Source organism: Marmota monax, unplaced genomic scaffold (genome assembly GCF_021218885.2).
Source record: "Marmota monax isolate L192 unplaced genomic scaffold, Marmota_monax_Labrador192_F-V1.1 WCK01_AAM20220418_F8-fsc00066, whole genome shotgun sequence".
Taxonomy (NCBI): Eukaryota; Metazoa; Chordata; class Mammalia; order Rodentia; family Sciuridae; genus Marmota; species Marmota monax.
The window spans coordinates 6172425-6189579 of NW_026692805.1; the positions used below are offsets into that span (position 1 = coordinate 6172425).

Consider the following 17155-nt stretch of genomic DNA (forward strand, 5'->3'; position numbering starts at 1 on the left):
GCTTCATCACCACTTTGATATTTGCAAAGGGTTTCATAGTCATTTTTAGTCATTATTCCTCCCCAGTACTTTTCTGCTGTATGCCAGATCCATTAGCCTCATTTTTTAGAAGACTGAGATACAGCGAGGTTAACTGAATGGCTTTAGGTCATTCAGCCTAGAGCCAGAGTTAGAAAGAAAACGCAGAGTTCCTACATTCTGTGCTGGAACCCTGAATAAAAATCATCAGCCTTTGTTTGCTGTTGATTCATTAGGGATGATCAGCTTGAGGGTTAACTGGGACTTCACAAACAGCATTCCTATCCCTACCACTGCCTAACTGCTGTTTATCCAGTGAAAGTTGATAAGTGATAATCAAACCAGCTAATTAGGTCTGTTCTGCAGCTCAAGGAAGGAGTGGAAACAGACACAGAAAATCTGGCCAAATGGTGAATATGATCAAGTGCTTTGGGATATTGGTGTTTCATCCTTCAGTGTTCCCTCTCGAGTATTCAATAACTGAGAACAGATTGCCAAGAGCCTGGGAGCTGTCAGATCCCTCTCTTTCACTCTTCTGCCATTGACCCCTGACTCCCACAGAATCTCATTTTGCATCCCACATTCTGAAGGCATTGAATCATTTTTTTTTGTCTAAGCACATATTGGCTTCAGTGTCACCTACCTACTGAGGCTGGCTGCCTCATTTGAGACCTGGTGACATGTTCTATTATGTAATATGCTGGCAGATGAGGAACACTCAAATCCTTCCTGTTATGTATGGAGAGTCATCTCTAAAGTGGAGGCTATTTCTTACTAAATGACACTGATAAATTGATAGATGGAACCAACTGACAATAGCTCCATAACAATGTGGTATTTCTCATTGCCAATTTATTTCTAAAATACCATTAAGCAAAAGAAGCCTTTGTGGCTAAGGAAGAGTACCTTTGCATTTTGGAAGCACTTTAAAAAAAATTTGGTACTGGGGATTGAACTCAGAGGAGTTTTAAGCTATTTCCCTAGTACTTTTTTTTTTTTTTGAAACAGTCTTGTTAAGTTGCTAAGACTGGCCTTGAATTTGCAATCCTCCTGCCTCATCCTCCCTAGTGGATGAGACTATAGGTGTATACCACCATGCCTGACTCTTCATGTATTTTGGAATGACAAATTAAGATTACAAGGATTTATGATCAGGCCTTGATGGTAAATGTGCCCTTGTCACTTGTTGCAGTGTGGTCTGGCAGAGCATAAGGGTAAGGGTCAGATGCATAGCACATTGGGCAACTGAAGTATCTGGTTTGGGGTTTTAAAATTTATCTCTGGTGGCATCTCTCTGTCTGGCACCTCACTTACCCCTCTAGAAAAAACTGTTGGTCCCTAGATAGGCAAGTGTTACTTTCGGTCTTAGTAAACCCTGTGCCAGTCTTGGGGCAGTCGGAAAGGGTGGAGGAAAGCATGGTGTTTTGATGGCGCTGGCCTGGTCTCAAGTGACACACCCAAGTCTGAATGGTTTGTGCCCACATCCTTTCCACTGCAGCAGGGTAGCTGGTGGCAGTCGCCTTCACAAGAATTGGTATGTGTTGTTTTTGCCAATTAGAATACCGCTTGATTTTGATATAAATGGGCTATATACTTATTGCCCCAGACACATTGTAAATCAATCTGAGAGATTCAGAGACCAGTATAAAACCATTGGGTCTAAAGTTTGTACAAGTTTCTGTGATTCAATATGGCACCCTGGTATCTAGCTCTCCTCTTTTTTGGTGGGGCGATATATTGGGGATTTAACCTGCAGGCACTTTATCACTGAGGTACATCCCCAGCTCTTTTTACTTTATTTTGAGACAGTGTCTCCCTAAATTGCTGGCCTAGAACTTGTGATCCTGATCATCCTGCCTCATGCTGGGATTATAGGCATGTGCCACCTTGCCTATATTTTGTAACTTTTTGAGTTGTTGAGTAGTCAGTGTGAATGAACACACATATTTTAGTGTGCCTCAGAATTAAACGTGTGAATTCTGGACTTCTCTACTGCACTGGAGATTCAAAGGTGGGTTTCCATGGGTCATTCTTTATGGAATGCTGTGTAAACAAATGGGAATCTCTGCTCTTTCTTAGTGGCATGGACTTTAGTCGTCCTTTCTACTCTTTGCCTTCTAGTCTCATTTTGGCCATTGACAGTTATGCTCCTGAGAATGTAGCTTCATTTTACTTTAAGTAGAAATAACTGCCAATCTTATTCACTTTATACTCCATCCTATCACTTGTTTCTTAGGCTCATCAAAAAACTCTGTCCTCCCTTGCTTCCTTTTAGGACATAGAAATATACATTGTGTCTAGCTGTTTGCTTTTGTTATACCCACCAGGTCTGACATGGAGAATAAATGTGAATTCATACCTACTTCATAGGTCATTATACCTTAACTTGCTATTATTGCCATAGGATTGAACAAAGGTGAAACTTGTCTTCAGGTGGCCTGTTGATGAAGATGTTACATAGTATCCATAAAATTCTAATGCATCTTTAGGACCTAATTACATGATTCATGCATAGAATGCCTTAAATTGGTGTTTAAGTACAAATGCATGCACATGTTTAAGGCCAACACAGTGCTATTCAAATATATTTTTATTTCTATACCACAACAGATTTTCTACCATTTTCTAGAACTCGAAAAATTAAAGTCAATGACAGCGGTGAGAAGAAAATTTGCTGTGCAGTTTTCTGTTGTGCCTACAATCTGAGTTATTTATGTTTAAAATTACATATTTCAAAATATTTCAACACTGCCCAAATGCTTTCTAAAGACCCAGTATTTCTTTTCTTTAAGAAGTTCTGATTTTGTTTATTGAAGAAGCAAAATTATAATCAAGGAACATTGAAGAGAAAATAATTCACCATCAAACACATCAGCTGATCTTATTTATTTCAATTTTCTTTCTGTCTTTGTCCATATACTTGCAATTCTAAGAGGTTTGTTTTCTAATGTTAGCTCAACCATTAGCAAGTATGATCCTGAGAAAGCATCTTAACTTTAATAAGTATGAATAAGTATGTTACTCATTCATGTCATTGGGTAGTTATGGGGATCGAAAGATAATACAGGTGAAAATGCTTTGCATACCATAAAGTGCCTTTAATGCAGAAAGGGTTGTCATTTTGATCTAAAGCTCTTATTATGTGACCATGTCTTTTGTCTCTCCAAAAGCTGTTGGCATCTGTTTTTAGAGAGTGACAAATACAAAATTCTCTTTTAGAGATTAAAGAATCTGTAAAGATTTCAGAGTACTTGACCCAAAGAAGAAAAGGCTGAAAAGCTAGTTACTTAATATCTTCAACTATGCAAAGTCTCTGATAAAGGGAGAGTGGGAACCAGCTGCTATCCTTGTCTCCAGATGTAAATAAAAAAGTTATGGGTTTCAATTGAAGAGGAAATTTAAGTTATTTTAAGATCAATTTCCTGAGCATAGGGATTGTTATTAATGAGACTGGGATAGGTAGCATAGGTTCTATTGCTTTCAAACTTGAAGAATGTTACATTTGTCTTTTGTCATATACAGGTATAAAATAAGCTGGTGGATTCTGTGGCTCAGCAGTTCAGACAGAGCATGGAGGGAATGGCTTATCACTGCTCCACAGTGACTGGTGCTTCAGTTGGGAAGACCAAAAGGCTGAGGATCACTTACATAAAGGGGTCGGAGTTACCTGTAGGTTTCTTCACTGATGTGTCAAATGCCTAGGGTCATATTGGGCCTCTCTCTCCCTGTGTGTCATACCTTATTGCTCAAGTTTTCTCCAAGATGGCCATCTCAGGGTGGCCGATGACATCTTCCATTATTGCTCAGAGCCCCAAGAGTAACTATGAAAGTTGTATGGATTTTTAAACACTTATTTATAAAAATCATAAGACTACTTTTTTGTCTGATTTTCTAACAAAGTTATTGAGGTATAATGGTTATACAAAAAAAAACTACACATATTTAATGTGTGTAATCTGATGAGTTTGAGCACACATGGATATCTGTGATACCTTTGTTACAGTTAAGGCAATAAATGTACTTAGCGCCTCCCTCAGTTTCCTTGTGCCTCCCCCTCCCTTTTGTAAAAATGTTTAACATGAGATCTACCCTCTTCACAAATTTTTGAAATATACAATATCGTACTGTTCACTATAAGTACCATGTTATGCAACGGATCTCAAAACTTATTCATCTAGAATAACTGAAACTTTATACCCATTTCCCCCATCTCCAGTTCCTGGAAACTGCTATCATATTCTCTGCTTCTATGGGTTTGATTCTATTAGATACTTCAGATAAGTGGAACCATGAAGTATTTGTCCTTCCTTGACTGGCTGACTTCAATTAGCATAACATCCTCTAGGTTCAACTGAATTGTCATAAATGGAAAAATTTCTTTCTTCTCAAAGACTGAATCATATTCCATTGTGTGTGTGTGTGTGTGTGTGTGTGTGTGTCCCATATTTTCTTTATCCATTCTGTAGAGGGACCCTGGGTTGTTTCCACATCTTAGTTATTGTGAATAATGCTAAAATGAATATTGGGAGTGCAGATATCTCTTTGAGATCCTGATTACAATTATTTCGTATATACATCAAGAAGTGGGATTGATGGATCATATGCCAGTTTTATTTAAAAAAATTTTATGAAGAAACTCTATATCATTCTCCATAGTGGATATACAATTTTATGTTCCCATTACCAGGGCGCAAGTAATTTCTCCACGTACATACAAATGGCTAACAGGTATATGACAAAATGCTCATTGTCATTCATTATTCAGGAAATGTAAGTCTAAAGTATCATGAGACTTAGGATGGCTATTATTAAAAAAATAAAAGAAGATAACAAGTGTTTACCAAATGGGCTGGCTTTTATAGTTTACTTTGGAATAATATAGTGTCACTTCTACTAAAATAGGATGTTGGAAGCAATCACAAATCCATCCACTTTTAAGAGTTGTAGACCTTATCTCTCAATGCAAGTTAAAGAACTTGGAAACATATTTGGAAACCACTACAAAATCAAACTGTAACTCATTTATTTATTTAACGGATTTCCATTTATTAAGCTAGAAAACTAAGAAAAAAGGCAGCATGTCTTTACCTGTCTTCAAGAGTTTGCAGCAGTGGTGGTGAAGTTAGCCCAGATTTAAGGTGGGATCTTTGGGGAGGGACTTTGTGAAGGCCATTCAGGTTTCCTGCCACTAAAGTCCTTCTTTGGAGGACTAAGAAAAAATTCCTAGTTCTTCTGAATCCAACTAAATCAGCTAGTAACAAGTAGTTTTCAATTTGTTTTTATTTCTACCCCTTGGCCTGTGTTTTCTGAATTGTGGGCACTGGGATTCCTAATCTTTGGCAGTGAGTCCCATTCTAAATGTAAACAGATGGGGAAAGTGCCAGCATGACGGAGTGTAACACATTCTATTGCAATAACATGCTGATGTTGGTTGGGCACATGTAGCTGCATTAAACAACTGTATTTGCTGAACCCTGTCCATAAGGACTCAGAAGTTTCACATGGGAGAGATGCACAGCTAATGCCTTTCTCAGGTCCACCCAGGAGAGCCTGGGCAGCACCATTTCGGTTCAGCAGACCATTAGTGCAGCAGCCTGTTTGATTATGAGCTTTCAGGGGAATGTACCAGGTTGGCCATAGTGACTTGTAATCATTTATTTCATGTTCTGCAGCTTATGAATTTGTTTTTTCAGGGCAGACAATATAATTAAGCAACCTCAAAACCAACCTCCTTTGCTACCACCTAAAATAACTTCATGACTGAAATAGGTCCCATTGCCAGCTTGACCACATTTGACTCAGAATCAGTCTGCTGTTCCCTCTGCCCCTCCCCAGCCTTCCTCCCTTGGCACAGAAAAAGGCTGAATAAGCTCAGTCTACCTTCCAGCCCAGTAGCAGGGTTTTCTTTCCTTTGCTTTTCTTGGTCAGGCTAGAGGAGGTAGCAATCCATTGCTGACACCAGAGGGGTGCCCACAGAATCACTTGTTCAAACATACTTCTCCTTCCATCCTGAACAAAGCCATCAATTGCTATTTTGATAGCTTGTAGCATTGACTCTAGAAAGTTAAGTAAAACTTAAATGTTTTCTGGTTCAGTGCATTGACTCAAAAATACTAATGACCATAATAATCAATATGTGTGTGTTTTTTTTTTTTTTTGCAATCAGCGTGTGCCACCCACTTTGCTGATATTTTTTTCTTGTAACATCTTATGAAGTCTCTACTTAACAAGGGACAATGAGTCAGTCACTGTTATTATCCCCATATCATTAATAAGGAAACTGAGGCCTCTAGAACTTAAATAGGTTGCCCACAGCAAGGAAGAATCAGAGCCAATTTTTGAACTTAAGTCTGTCTTACTTCAGAACTCTTGTTTTTAAACACTGTGTGGTTATACCATTGGTAAAATGATAGATCCTGGGAATTTGAGACTTCTATATATTTTTAATTATTACATTTACAATACATTTTAGTGGTGGAATCTGGAGTAGGGGCATAAAAATATCTCCTTCTTAGAAAGAACCCTCAGGACACTGAGAAAATGCAAATATAAGATATAGGGAGATACTAAGCATAAGTCTATACATTAAGGATTTATTGCCTACCAACTATGCATGGAGAATTATACTAGGGGATAGGAGTGTGGGGTCAGCCTAGTCAACCTGCAGCTCAACATCCTTCATATGCTCTTTCTACTGACTTTGGGTTATAAGGGCAAGACGTATAGAAGGGATTTCAAGTTGAGGCCGTGTTGCTCTGTACTAAGTTCACCTTGTTCCTTGGCTTTCTGTCCACTACATTTCCCTGCCATTTCCTAGAGCCATTGTCTCGTCCTTGGTACCTAGAACTGATATTGCTTTATCAAAAAAACAAACAAAAAACCCCCAATCAAAACAAAAATCAAATGATAATCGCACCAACAATAATAAGCACTCACCAAATGCCAGGCACTGTTTTAAGGTCTTTATATGATCTAAACTTCTTAATAACCTTGGAAGGGTTTAGAGATATAGAGCTCTGTATCTTCCCTTTAGTCAGTTGAGACTGCTATCTCACAACATTTCTAGCACTATTTTCTGCCCCTAAAACAGAAAGGCAAGTTTGAGAGAATTTCTGACACTTAGGTCAGAGTTCTGAATAGGACCAGCAAGGAGTGAGCAGGACAAGATAACAACCTCTAGGCAGCTTTAGGAAGAGCAATGTGGGTGCCTTCCACTCTGGAAAATTGAACCATTCATGTGGGTCAATCACACTGTGTAGAAATGACAGCACTCTGGGAATTTACACTGAACCTCCCAGACCAGCCTCACTCTCAATCATCGTGATTTAGCCCCTAAAGTCCCAGAAGACCCAAAGCTGTCATTTGTGTTTGATTGTAGCATGAACACCCTGTGGAAGAAAATACAATGGAAAAGCAAGACCTCAGGGTCCAAGGCAGCAAACATCTTCAGCAGAGCAGCTGCGGGGACTTAGAAACCCACAAGAACCCCCTGTATGAGCAGTGGTAGCTTGGCTGGTGACCCAGTGGACGTAGAGCAGCTGGACACTCTGGATGTTGTCATCCTGGGCTTGTCCCTGATGGACGGGAAGTACTTTCCTCAGAGTGAGCACTTAGTGCTGACTGAGAGAATCGATGGGAGAGAGGGGGCTTGAAGGTGCCAGAGGAATCATAAATATTTTATACTGTCGAATCAAATGGAAAAGGCAAAGCTATTTCTTTTTCAAATGGAAGTGGTGGAGACTTCAAGATTCCATTCAAGATTAATAGGCACACTGGCCTGTATTCAGAGCTTGGAGACAAAACAAAAAGGACCAGTTGAAGTTGTGAAGCACAGAAATAGAAAGAATTCCAGGGCTGGAAAGGGCAGCTTTTAGTCATGAACCCCATAGGCCATGAGGTTGGCTGATCTGCAAACATGTCTCCTTTTAAACATTCCTGGAAAGAGTGTAAACTAGAACATTGTTTTCAATACATTCTTATGAGTTTGGCTTGAACAATAACATCAGAGGTTACATGTGAAATCATGGGGATGGATGAAATATTGGGAGTGGCCTTGTTCCTCCTCTGCCCTCTGCCAGGGCCCATCACGCCTTGAATCATTCCAGAGTGCTGAGCATTTAGGCTGTTTGTAGACACCGACAAGGACAGATATCTCACCTCTTGCTTTGGGAATTTCTTTCAAGTTTAATGGACCCTGAAGGCAAATGGAAGGTGATTTTCGAAGCCATTTCCTTTGATTGACCTATTTCCAAAAAAGGATGCCTCTACCTCTGTTTTCTGCTCATTTCTGTGGAAAGATTATGCAGTGATGCTTCTTTACAGAGCCTACAGCCTATTTCTCTCTTTGTGATCTGAGACAATCTTAGGAAGTCAGCTCAGAATTTATCGTCAGGGCAAGGTGGATCAGCTAGTTCTTTTGGAGGGGGAGGAGAATAGGGTATAGCTGACCATTTGGGGATTTTCCCGGCCCAGGAGAGGCTTCCAGGAAGCAGTGCCACTCTGTTCCGGCTTTCTAAGGCACAGATCTATGTTGGTCACATCCTGTGTGGGTCCTGCCCCAGGCCGCATGAGGAATAAAAGATAAGCTCACATTTCCTGCCTGCCAGGGACATGCAGTCTTTCAATTTTGGTTTCTTGCTGTCATGGCTCTCAGCTACACCCAGGTCTCTGCTGAGCTCACACTAACCCTGAAGGGAGTCAGGCAACCTGGGCTAATCTATCTATGCAGCTCCAGAAAGCGGGAGCATTAATCGGATGACTCTTGACCTCAGGAAACACATAGTTTGGGAGTTAGGAGGAAAAGCAGTTAGCAAAGCAGAGCAAGACAGAATGTTTCTGATCAGGGTCCCTTATAACCACAGCCTGCCTCTGTGAGAGGCTGCTGGCACATGCACCCCTTGGCAGCCGCCCTTAGCCAGGGCATGAGGACTTTCTCTTTGCCATTCATCCTTGTTTCTAACCACATGTCCCACTGGCCTGTCTGCAAGAGAAATGGGAGATACCATTCTGATGCCTTAGAAGGTGCTGCGTTCTGGGGCTTCCTGTCCCCTGCACCTCTCCCCACTGCACCTGTGGGGCTCAGGGTTACTCTGTTGCCCACAGTACCTCCATTAGTGCTGGCAGCCCAATCTGGCACAAGGCTTTAAGACAGCGGTGCTCTTTCCTTCAAGGTCAATAAATCCAGAAAGTTCTTATCATGCATCACTCCCTTGAAAACAAAACACAACAATGCCCCTCCCCCACAAACCTCAAATCCACACTCCACCCCAACAGCAACAAAAATAAACCTTGAGGGTTAGGAAAATTAGAGAAGCAGTGTTACCTCATTCTTGGGGCGCTGCCTTCACTTTTGATTTTAAAGTAAATGGAAGATTCAGGGGGAGGACCACACAAACACACACAAAAAATCACTAGTTCCCCAAGATGCATATTTCCTTTGCTTTTGTCCCCTTCTGCCTTTTCCTTGCCCTGCCAGCACCTCTGTGCTAGGAATCCAATGCCCAACACCTCGATGTGTGGCATTTAATTTATGAGTTTCCATTCCTATCAGAGTGGTGGCTGAGTTTGAGGCTTCTCTTGCATATCTCCCCAGGTGAGGTCAGCCAGACTACACACAGGTAGCCCAGGGCGGTCAGCAAACCACAGACCATTGTCAGGGACATGAAAGCAGCCTGCCCTTGTGATGATTTATTTCCTCCTTCTGCCCTTTTTATGCCATCTTCCCCCTTTTTCTCCTGCTTGTTCAGTTTTTCCTCCCTAGTTTTTTTTTTTGGAACTAGAAGATATGTTTTTCTGTCACTCCTTGTTGTAACCTTAGAAGAGGCATGGTACCCCTTGGGACTCATTTTCTTCATGCATAGAAACAGGGGGTGGGACTACAGTTTAGGGAGAAGTCAAGGGGGCTGATCTAGTTGAAATGACGACCCAGGGCCTGCAGTCTTCTCCAGATGCTTTTGCTGGCCCACCCAGGGCAGCTTTTAATGGGGCTCCCAAGGGCTTGCTGGGCTCTACAATGTCAAACATTCATGGAAGTCAGCTCTGCTAGTCAGCAGACTCCCTTATTAGCACAAGAACCCCTGCTGGATGCTCAAAATAACAGATAATACCAAACTCTCTCTCTCTCTCTCTCTCTCTCTCTCTCTCTCTCTCTCTCTATATATATATATATATATATATATATATATATATATACTCTCTCTCTATATGTGTGTATATATATATATATATGTTGGTTATATATATTATATTTATATATATATTTTTATATATTTTTTCCTATACATACATGCATACCTATAATGAAGTTTAATTTGTAAATGAGCAACAGAGGGGCATATTTATTTCCAACCATAAATGCTAATAAAATAGAACAATTATAACAATATATGGTAATAAAAATTATGTGAACCTGTGTTGTCTTTCAAAATATCCTACTATAGCTTTTCACTGATAACATGCTCTTTATAGCTTCTCTTTGGCATTTCCAAATTGCCAGCATCATTACTCCTGTGCTCTTTACTCTTATTTTTAAGTAAAATCAGGGTTACTGGAACATAAGCAGTGCAATACTGTGACAGTTCAACGGATAAGAGAAATCTACTGAGTGACTAACAGGAGGGTATGCCTACTGTGTAGGGAGGCTGGACCACAAGATGACTTACATTCCAGACAGAACCAAGCAAGACAGCACAAGATTTCATAGTGCTACTCAGAATAGCACTCAATTTTAAACCTAACAATTTTTTTCTGAAATCTTTCTTTTAATATTTTTCAGACTGTGGTTAACGGCAAGTAAATGAAACTGCAGTGAAATTGTGAATAAGGCCGGGTGGAGGGGACTATAGCATTTTTTTTTCCCCTCTCCTGCCCACATTTGGCACTGTGGCCACAGAAGGAAAGCGATTGCTAGCTCCACGCCAAGCTGCTAAGGCAGTGTTTCCTCTCAGTTGTCACTGAGTGCATGTCGTCCTCTGAGAGACACATCTCTGCCAACATAGGGTGTGACCTTGGCCGCCTCTGCCAGTATACTAGCATCTGAACCAAGCCAAATGGGAGCTATAAAAGGGACTGCAGGGGCCAATGAAGTCATGTCTGAAAACATTTGTGAGATCTTTGGATTTCCACAGCATTTTTCTTTCTAGAACGAGGCTCTCTCTTAAAAACAATGAAATAAAATGCCATTTGTGGGGTGAATTTTAATACACGGCATACAATAATCCCATCATCATGCTGTGGTTGAGTCCCTAATCCTGAGGCAGGGCCAAAATGTAACAATTTAAATTATTTATCAACATATTTTCCCCTTCATCCCCACATGGATGTTGAAATGGTTCTCTAATACATTTTTAAAAATATGCTCTAGGTTCACGACCTCAGCTTCAGGGAATCATTACATCTCATCAGTTGACAGCGCCAGTAATCAGCTCCAAAGAGCATGTGTGCTTCAAAAAGACTGACTCAGAACAGCCTCAGAGGATTCTTCTGTGGGGTGCAGGTCGGGGTTCAAGCTGAGTTTTTCAACACTGGGCAAGGTTCGGGGCTTGTTTCAGGGCTGGGATTATGATGTGGTTCTTGCAATTAATCTCTTTCACAAAAGATACAAGAAGTTAATGTGGATTCCCTAGAAGCTGCTGAGGTTTAAGATTCTTAATTTTAGTGAGAATTTAAAATGGAAGGCCCACCAGTAGCATTTGCCCTCAGAAATGTGACCTAATCATATTTGTTTTCTTTTAATGTCCTCAAGACTGGCAACCCCGGAAACAAGGTGGATTATGCACAAGGATTTTCCAAATTATCATAAGGCTTCAAACCATGTAAATCCCAGCCAAGAATGAGCCCTTAGAATATTGCTCCAGCAGGAGGCGACATAAAGATAAGGTGAGCCTCTTTAGAGGCTGTAGGATTTATAGCACATAGTAGGAATTCTTTAAACTGAGCCCTCAGATCAAAAAGGGCTACTAAATGGAATTCTATGAAACTGCCAGTATCCAACTATTTCGTCTCTATAAAAATGACTGTCTTATGTAGTTTGACTTAATGTGCACCCTTCAGATGTGATTGTGACCTTTTTATTTCAGAATAGAAGGAAGACCCCATGTAGAGTTTGGAATAAACACCTATGTGTCCTCCCAGGCCTTGTCTGATTCAGAGAGCATCCTATATCTCTGTGAAGCCCCTCCTGATTTCCACTACCCCAATCAGAGTTAGTCTCTTTCATTCTGGGGTTTTACTGATAGCTTCCTAACAGTATTTATGAAATGCAGACATTTAATTACAGCAATTTGTGTTTGTGAAGACCCCTAAAATTCCAAAATTTTTGAGGTCATCATATATAATATTGCAACTTCTAGCTACCTTTTCTCATAGTAGGTGCTGTTCATTTCATTTTGCTGTTCATCACTCCCTAAGTCTAGCAAAATTGACTACAACTAGTTGGCTGTTCCAGAATTTATAATGAAGTTATAATTTTTGATCCATGGGGCTTTTAAAAAATGGTTATAATCTTTTATACTGGGATTTGAAAAGCATGTTGTCTTTGTAATCTTACGAACTCCATAGCGTTTCTGTGTTGTGTACAACCGCGTGGCCCTTGCATTGATGTGATTTCAAAGAATACATCAGATCAAAGATGACCAGTTTTCATATCACTTTCTGGTGTTCATATATGAATACACTACCGGTGACACTCTCCATCATGTATAACCACAAGAACAGGATCCTAATTAGAATAAGTTTTATTTCATGTATGTATAATATGTCAAAATATACTCTGCTGTCATGTATATCTAAAAAAGAGCAAATTAAAAAAACAAAGTCGACCCGTTTTCTCAGTCTCAAACTAACCTGCAGTTCATCTTGCTGAGTTCCCCACTGAGGGTAGTGGTGAGGGGGGTTACATGGGGCACTGAGGGTGTTCAGGGCCTGAACATGTTCAGCTAAACCACATGCGTGCATGCTGCATAGGGTGGGGAATTGAGGAGCCCTGAAGCATCAAGCTCAACATGTGTCAAATTTTGGAACAGAGCATCATCTCTTCATCCTCCGTTTTGTCTTCCTTCTGCCAACATGTTCCCATTCCCATGTGGGTATCCACAGTGAGGAATTCTAATGTTGCCCAGATATCCAAGCCAGAAGCCCTGGAGACCGAGTCCACCTCCCACCCCTCACCTCCCCAACCTCAGATGGATTATCTCACTGTTCCTCTGCTCTGTGTCCTTCATCATTACCACCACTGCCTGGAGAAGTTCAAGGGATCCACATTTCTCTTCCTGGCTAGCCTACTGGCTTTTCTACTTCCTCTCGTCTTCTTTGCTTTCTCCATCAAAGTAAGCTTTAGAAACTTCACTTCTGATCATGTTGCCCCTTTCTGAAATTCCTCCTTACAAGTTACTATAAGGCTTCCTGACTTATGCTCTAGAACCTTGGCTCTCCATTCCCCACCCATGTAGTCAGTTATAATGAACTATCCCCCAATTCCTCTTCCTCTGTTTTTGTTTTTGCTGCTTTCTTTGAATGGTAAGCTCACACCTTCACAACACTTGGTCAACTTTAGATCAGCTCAAGGATCACCTCCACCATTACCTCCCTGGTTCCCATAGTGCCCTCAGCTTACCTCTAGCAGGGTGATGGGAGATTTCAGTCCATCAGCAGCTCATCTTAGCTGACAATTGAATGTATTTCCTGTGCCACTGCCTTTGCTTTGTTTATGGGATGCTACATGATTCATAGATTATTGTTTTGAGTCTATTCAATAATTTGCTCTCCTTGGATAGGACAGTGATTAGTTATGAAGATCAAGCTCCAGTTCTGGATGTGGTAATCCTGTACCTTGAATATTTCATAGCCTGCTACCATGGGCATTAATTCATGAATGACAGAGATCAGGCACCGTACATTTTAGCTAGTTAAAATTTAAAAATCTACCACCTCTGGTCCTTTCCCCTTGGAAGTAAATTACAAAAGGAGGTCATTGAGGGCAAATCCTCTTTCTTTCAGAGTGGAAATCTAGTGACCAAAAAAGGGCTATGGCTGTGGCTCATTGGTAGAGCACCTGCCTCACATGCGTGAGGCACTGGGTTTGATCCTCAGCACCACATAAAAATAAATAAAGATATTGTGTCCAACTACAAGTAAAAAATTAAAAAAAAAAGAAGAACAATAGACTTTTTCAACCTGTCTCAGAAATATGAACAAGAGACAAAACCTCACATCCCCTAAGGGAGAATTGTCATCCATCTTATGCTGCACTCAACTTGGTCATTTCCTTCCTAATCAGAGGGGCCAGGAAGTCCTATCTGAGCCTTATGCAAGACAATAAAATCCCTGAGCTGGGGCATATACCTGAAAGTTGGCAGGAGCTGTGACTCACCCTTACTCTTGCAAGCCTAGTCATTTCAAGGCACAGTCATGCCAATGCGACACCCAGTAATAGTTTCCAGTCGACAAGCATCAATAAACAAGAGATAACCAGTCATCTCTAGATTCTGCATGGAGCCTCTGCTCTGAGGCTCAGCCAGCTCAAGGGAACTCTAGGTAACAAAGCAGCCACCTTTATTTCCAATGCACATATTCCCTGTGGTTCAACTACTGCTGATGCTGTTTCTTGGCACTGAGCTAAACTTGGGGGCTTTTACAGAGTATGAATTTCAGAGTTTAAAGACTATTACATAATTGAAACAATATTGTTTTTAAAACCATGTAACTTGGCTCTATTGGGTGCAGCTAAAATTAGAGGACACTATTCAAGTGAGATACAAGTTATGGAAAACCTCAGAGGAATAGCATACAGCAGAGACAGCTAGTCTCACCCCAGACTGGCCAGTACTCTCAAAAGTTGTATCCAGAGGTGACAGGAGCCAGGCAGGCCTTTGAAAGCCCTGGCTTAGAACTTGGCACAGCCACTGTGGAGATCGTTCATGCTGCAAATTCAGTCATTGATGCAAGGGCAGAGCAGAAAGGCAGGAGGAGTGGGTGTCTTACTGCTAATTGATTTAGTCTAAGCTCAAGTCTAGCCTTTCTTGGCAGACACAACCGCTACTATTAAGAGAGACTGAAACTAATCAAAGCTATTTACGTGGATGTGCCAAGCCATGGAGACGATGCAATTATGTGCACAGACCCATGTTGATGAGTCGTCTGTGGCAAACTCTGCTGCACAAGAGGGGGTCATGTAGTAACAAAATGGGAGTGTTTCAAAGAGAAAGTCTGCTAATGTAAAATGAAGAGCTGACTCAGATACAACATGACAGGAGACAGGTGTGTGCTCCGGGTGCAGCCTCTCCATGGAAACTGGAGCTCCGGCAGGCTAACTAAGCAATCTGCAGCTCGCTCACAGAGGGGTTTCAACCCAAATAGACATAACCTCCTCTACCTTCCGTTGAGTAATTCATCAGAATTTTACAATAAGAATGTGTGTTTCTTATTCATTCTTTTAGTTCAATGGTGCAGTGATAAGACCGAGGAGTGGAGTGGGGCTGGCAAGGGAGGGAAGGAACACACAGATTAGTCAGCTGCCAGTGAGGGACATTCACCTATTTCTGATTTATCTTAATTTTTTGGGGGGCCATGTTTATGTATAAAACTTTGCATTTATATGGATTTATAGCAAAAACCTTGGAGATGGCTATTTCTCCTGTGCCCTTTTGCAGACGAGGGGATTATAAATAAAAGAAGCTAAGTGAGTTGCTTTAGATTACAAAGCTAGCACAGGAAGGAGACATACTCAAACCACAGTCCCCAGTCTCCAAACCTACTGTTCTTTCCTTCAGAAATGTACTACCTTTTTTCCTGAAAATCATGCAGATCATAAGGACAAAATTATGCTTCCCATGATTAGTTGGGCCCAGTGTGCATGCTACCATGTCACCTCTGGGTCTCTAGGTATTGGGTGAAAATATTTGTTCTGCAACTGGAGATCCCAGGGTTCTCAGGAAGAAGCTGTGAAGGGGACTTTGAGATGGATTGCCAGGCTCTTGGGTCACTGGGGAAAGGCTTGAACCAAGTGAGAAATGTGGCTCCATTTCCTGTACCAGCACGGGGATGGGGTTGGGGGGTGCCTTTGCCACTAAGGAAAAAGAAATGTCCGTAACTGTGAGGAGCAGAAGTTAGGAATTCTCTTGACCTCCTCCATAGGTCAGCTCCTCAGGAGCCTGGGGGAAATTCCCTGATACCATGGAGTAAAATAAGTATAGCTCTGTTGTGGACAACAAGATCTAACATTGCTGAGAGTTGGAGGCGATCCATAGATGTTGAGAACAAAATATGCATACGGGTACCCTTTGTGACCACTTGCTATGATTAGACAGTAGACAAACACACAACAGGTGTTAGGAGCCAGGGCATGTGAACCACCCCACACACAATCCCTGTCCACAAGTCCAGTCTAAACAGGGAGATGAACTTTTAACCCTGGGCTTTTCCCACATAGGACTCCCAGTGAAGCCCTCAGGAAGAATCTCTGGGGCTGGACCTCGGGGTGCACATTTGGTTAGACCCTGCATCATCCTGAGGCTCTCTCAGGGTTGGGGACTGATGGAAGTGCACACAGGCTGTGAGGGGAGAATGAGAAGCAGCTGGCCCATGCAGAGGGAAGGAGGGAAGAGTGGGGAGAACCAGGAGAGCTGAGTGATGGATTCATTCATTCAGCAGATGTTTACTGAGAGTCTATCATGTGTCAGCTATTCTTCTGGGTGCTGGTACTATCACAGTAAACAAAACAGATAAAAAAAATGTCATTTCTGATTTGGGGGTACTTGAAATGCATCCATATTGGTGGAGAAATGAGGGAGGGGAGAGAGAGATCCTATTCTCAGTGTGAATCTGAGGAAATTGAAGCTTTGCCACTTACAAATTGGTGGACCAAAGAGGCAAACACAGGCTGTCCCAACTCCACCATGTGCTGCCATGTACATACAGAAGGCTCTCCTTTAGTTGGTCCCAAATCCTTGTCAAGGAAGCTATGGGAACGCTGGTACTAGAAATTAAATGTTGCTGTGATTGTATACATGGTCCTTCAGTTATTTTCCTTTTTTCTCCTGAGCTTGGGGGAAACAAGGGTTACACATGCATCCGCTTTTGGTCAGCAGTTTTAGTATCAGCTTCCAGACCAATTGGATAGAGATATTCATCTACGCAAATA

The 17155-nt window shown here is 41.4% G+C and overlaps 1 long non-coding RNA gene across 1 annotated transcript; it reads left to right on the forward strand.

Moving 5' to 3' along the window:
* The first annotated feature begins 1568 nt into the window (after positions 1 to 1568).
* On the forward strand, positions 1569 to 4823 carry LOC124095215 (uncharacterized). The gene is made up of 2 exons (XR_006852431.1): positions 1569 to 2029; positions 3541 to 4823. It is a non-coding gene; the product is annotated as an uncharacterized LOC124095215 (long non-coding RNA).
* Positions 4824 to 17155: the final 12332 nt, after the last annotated feature.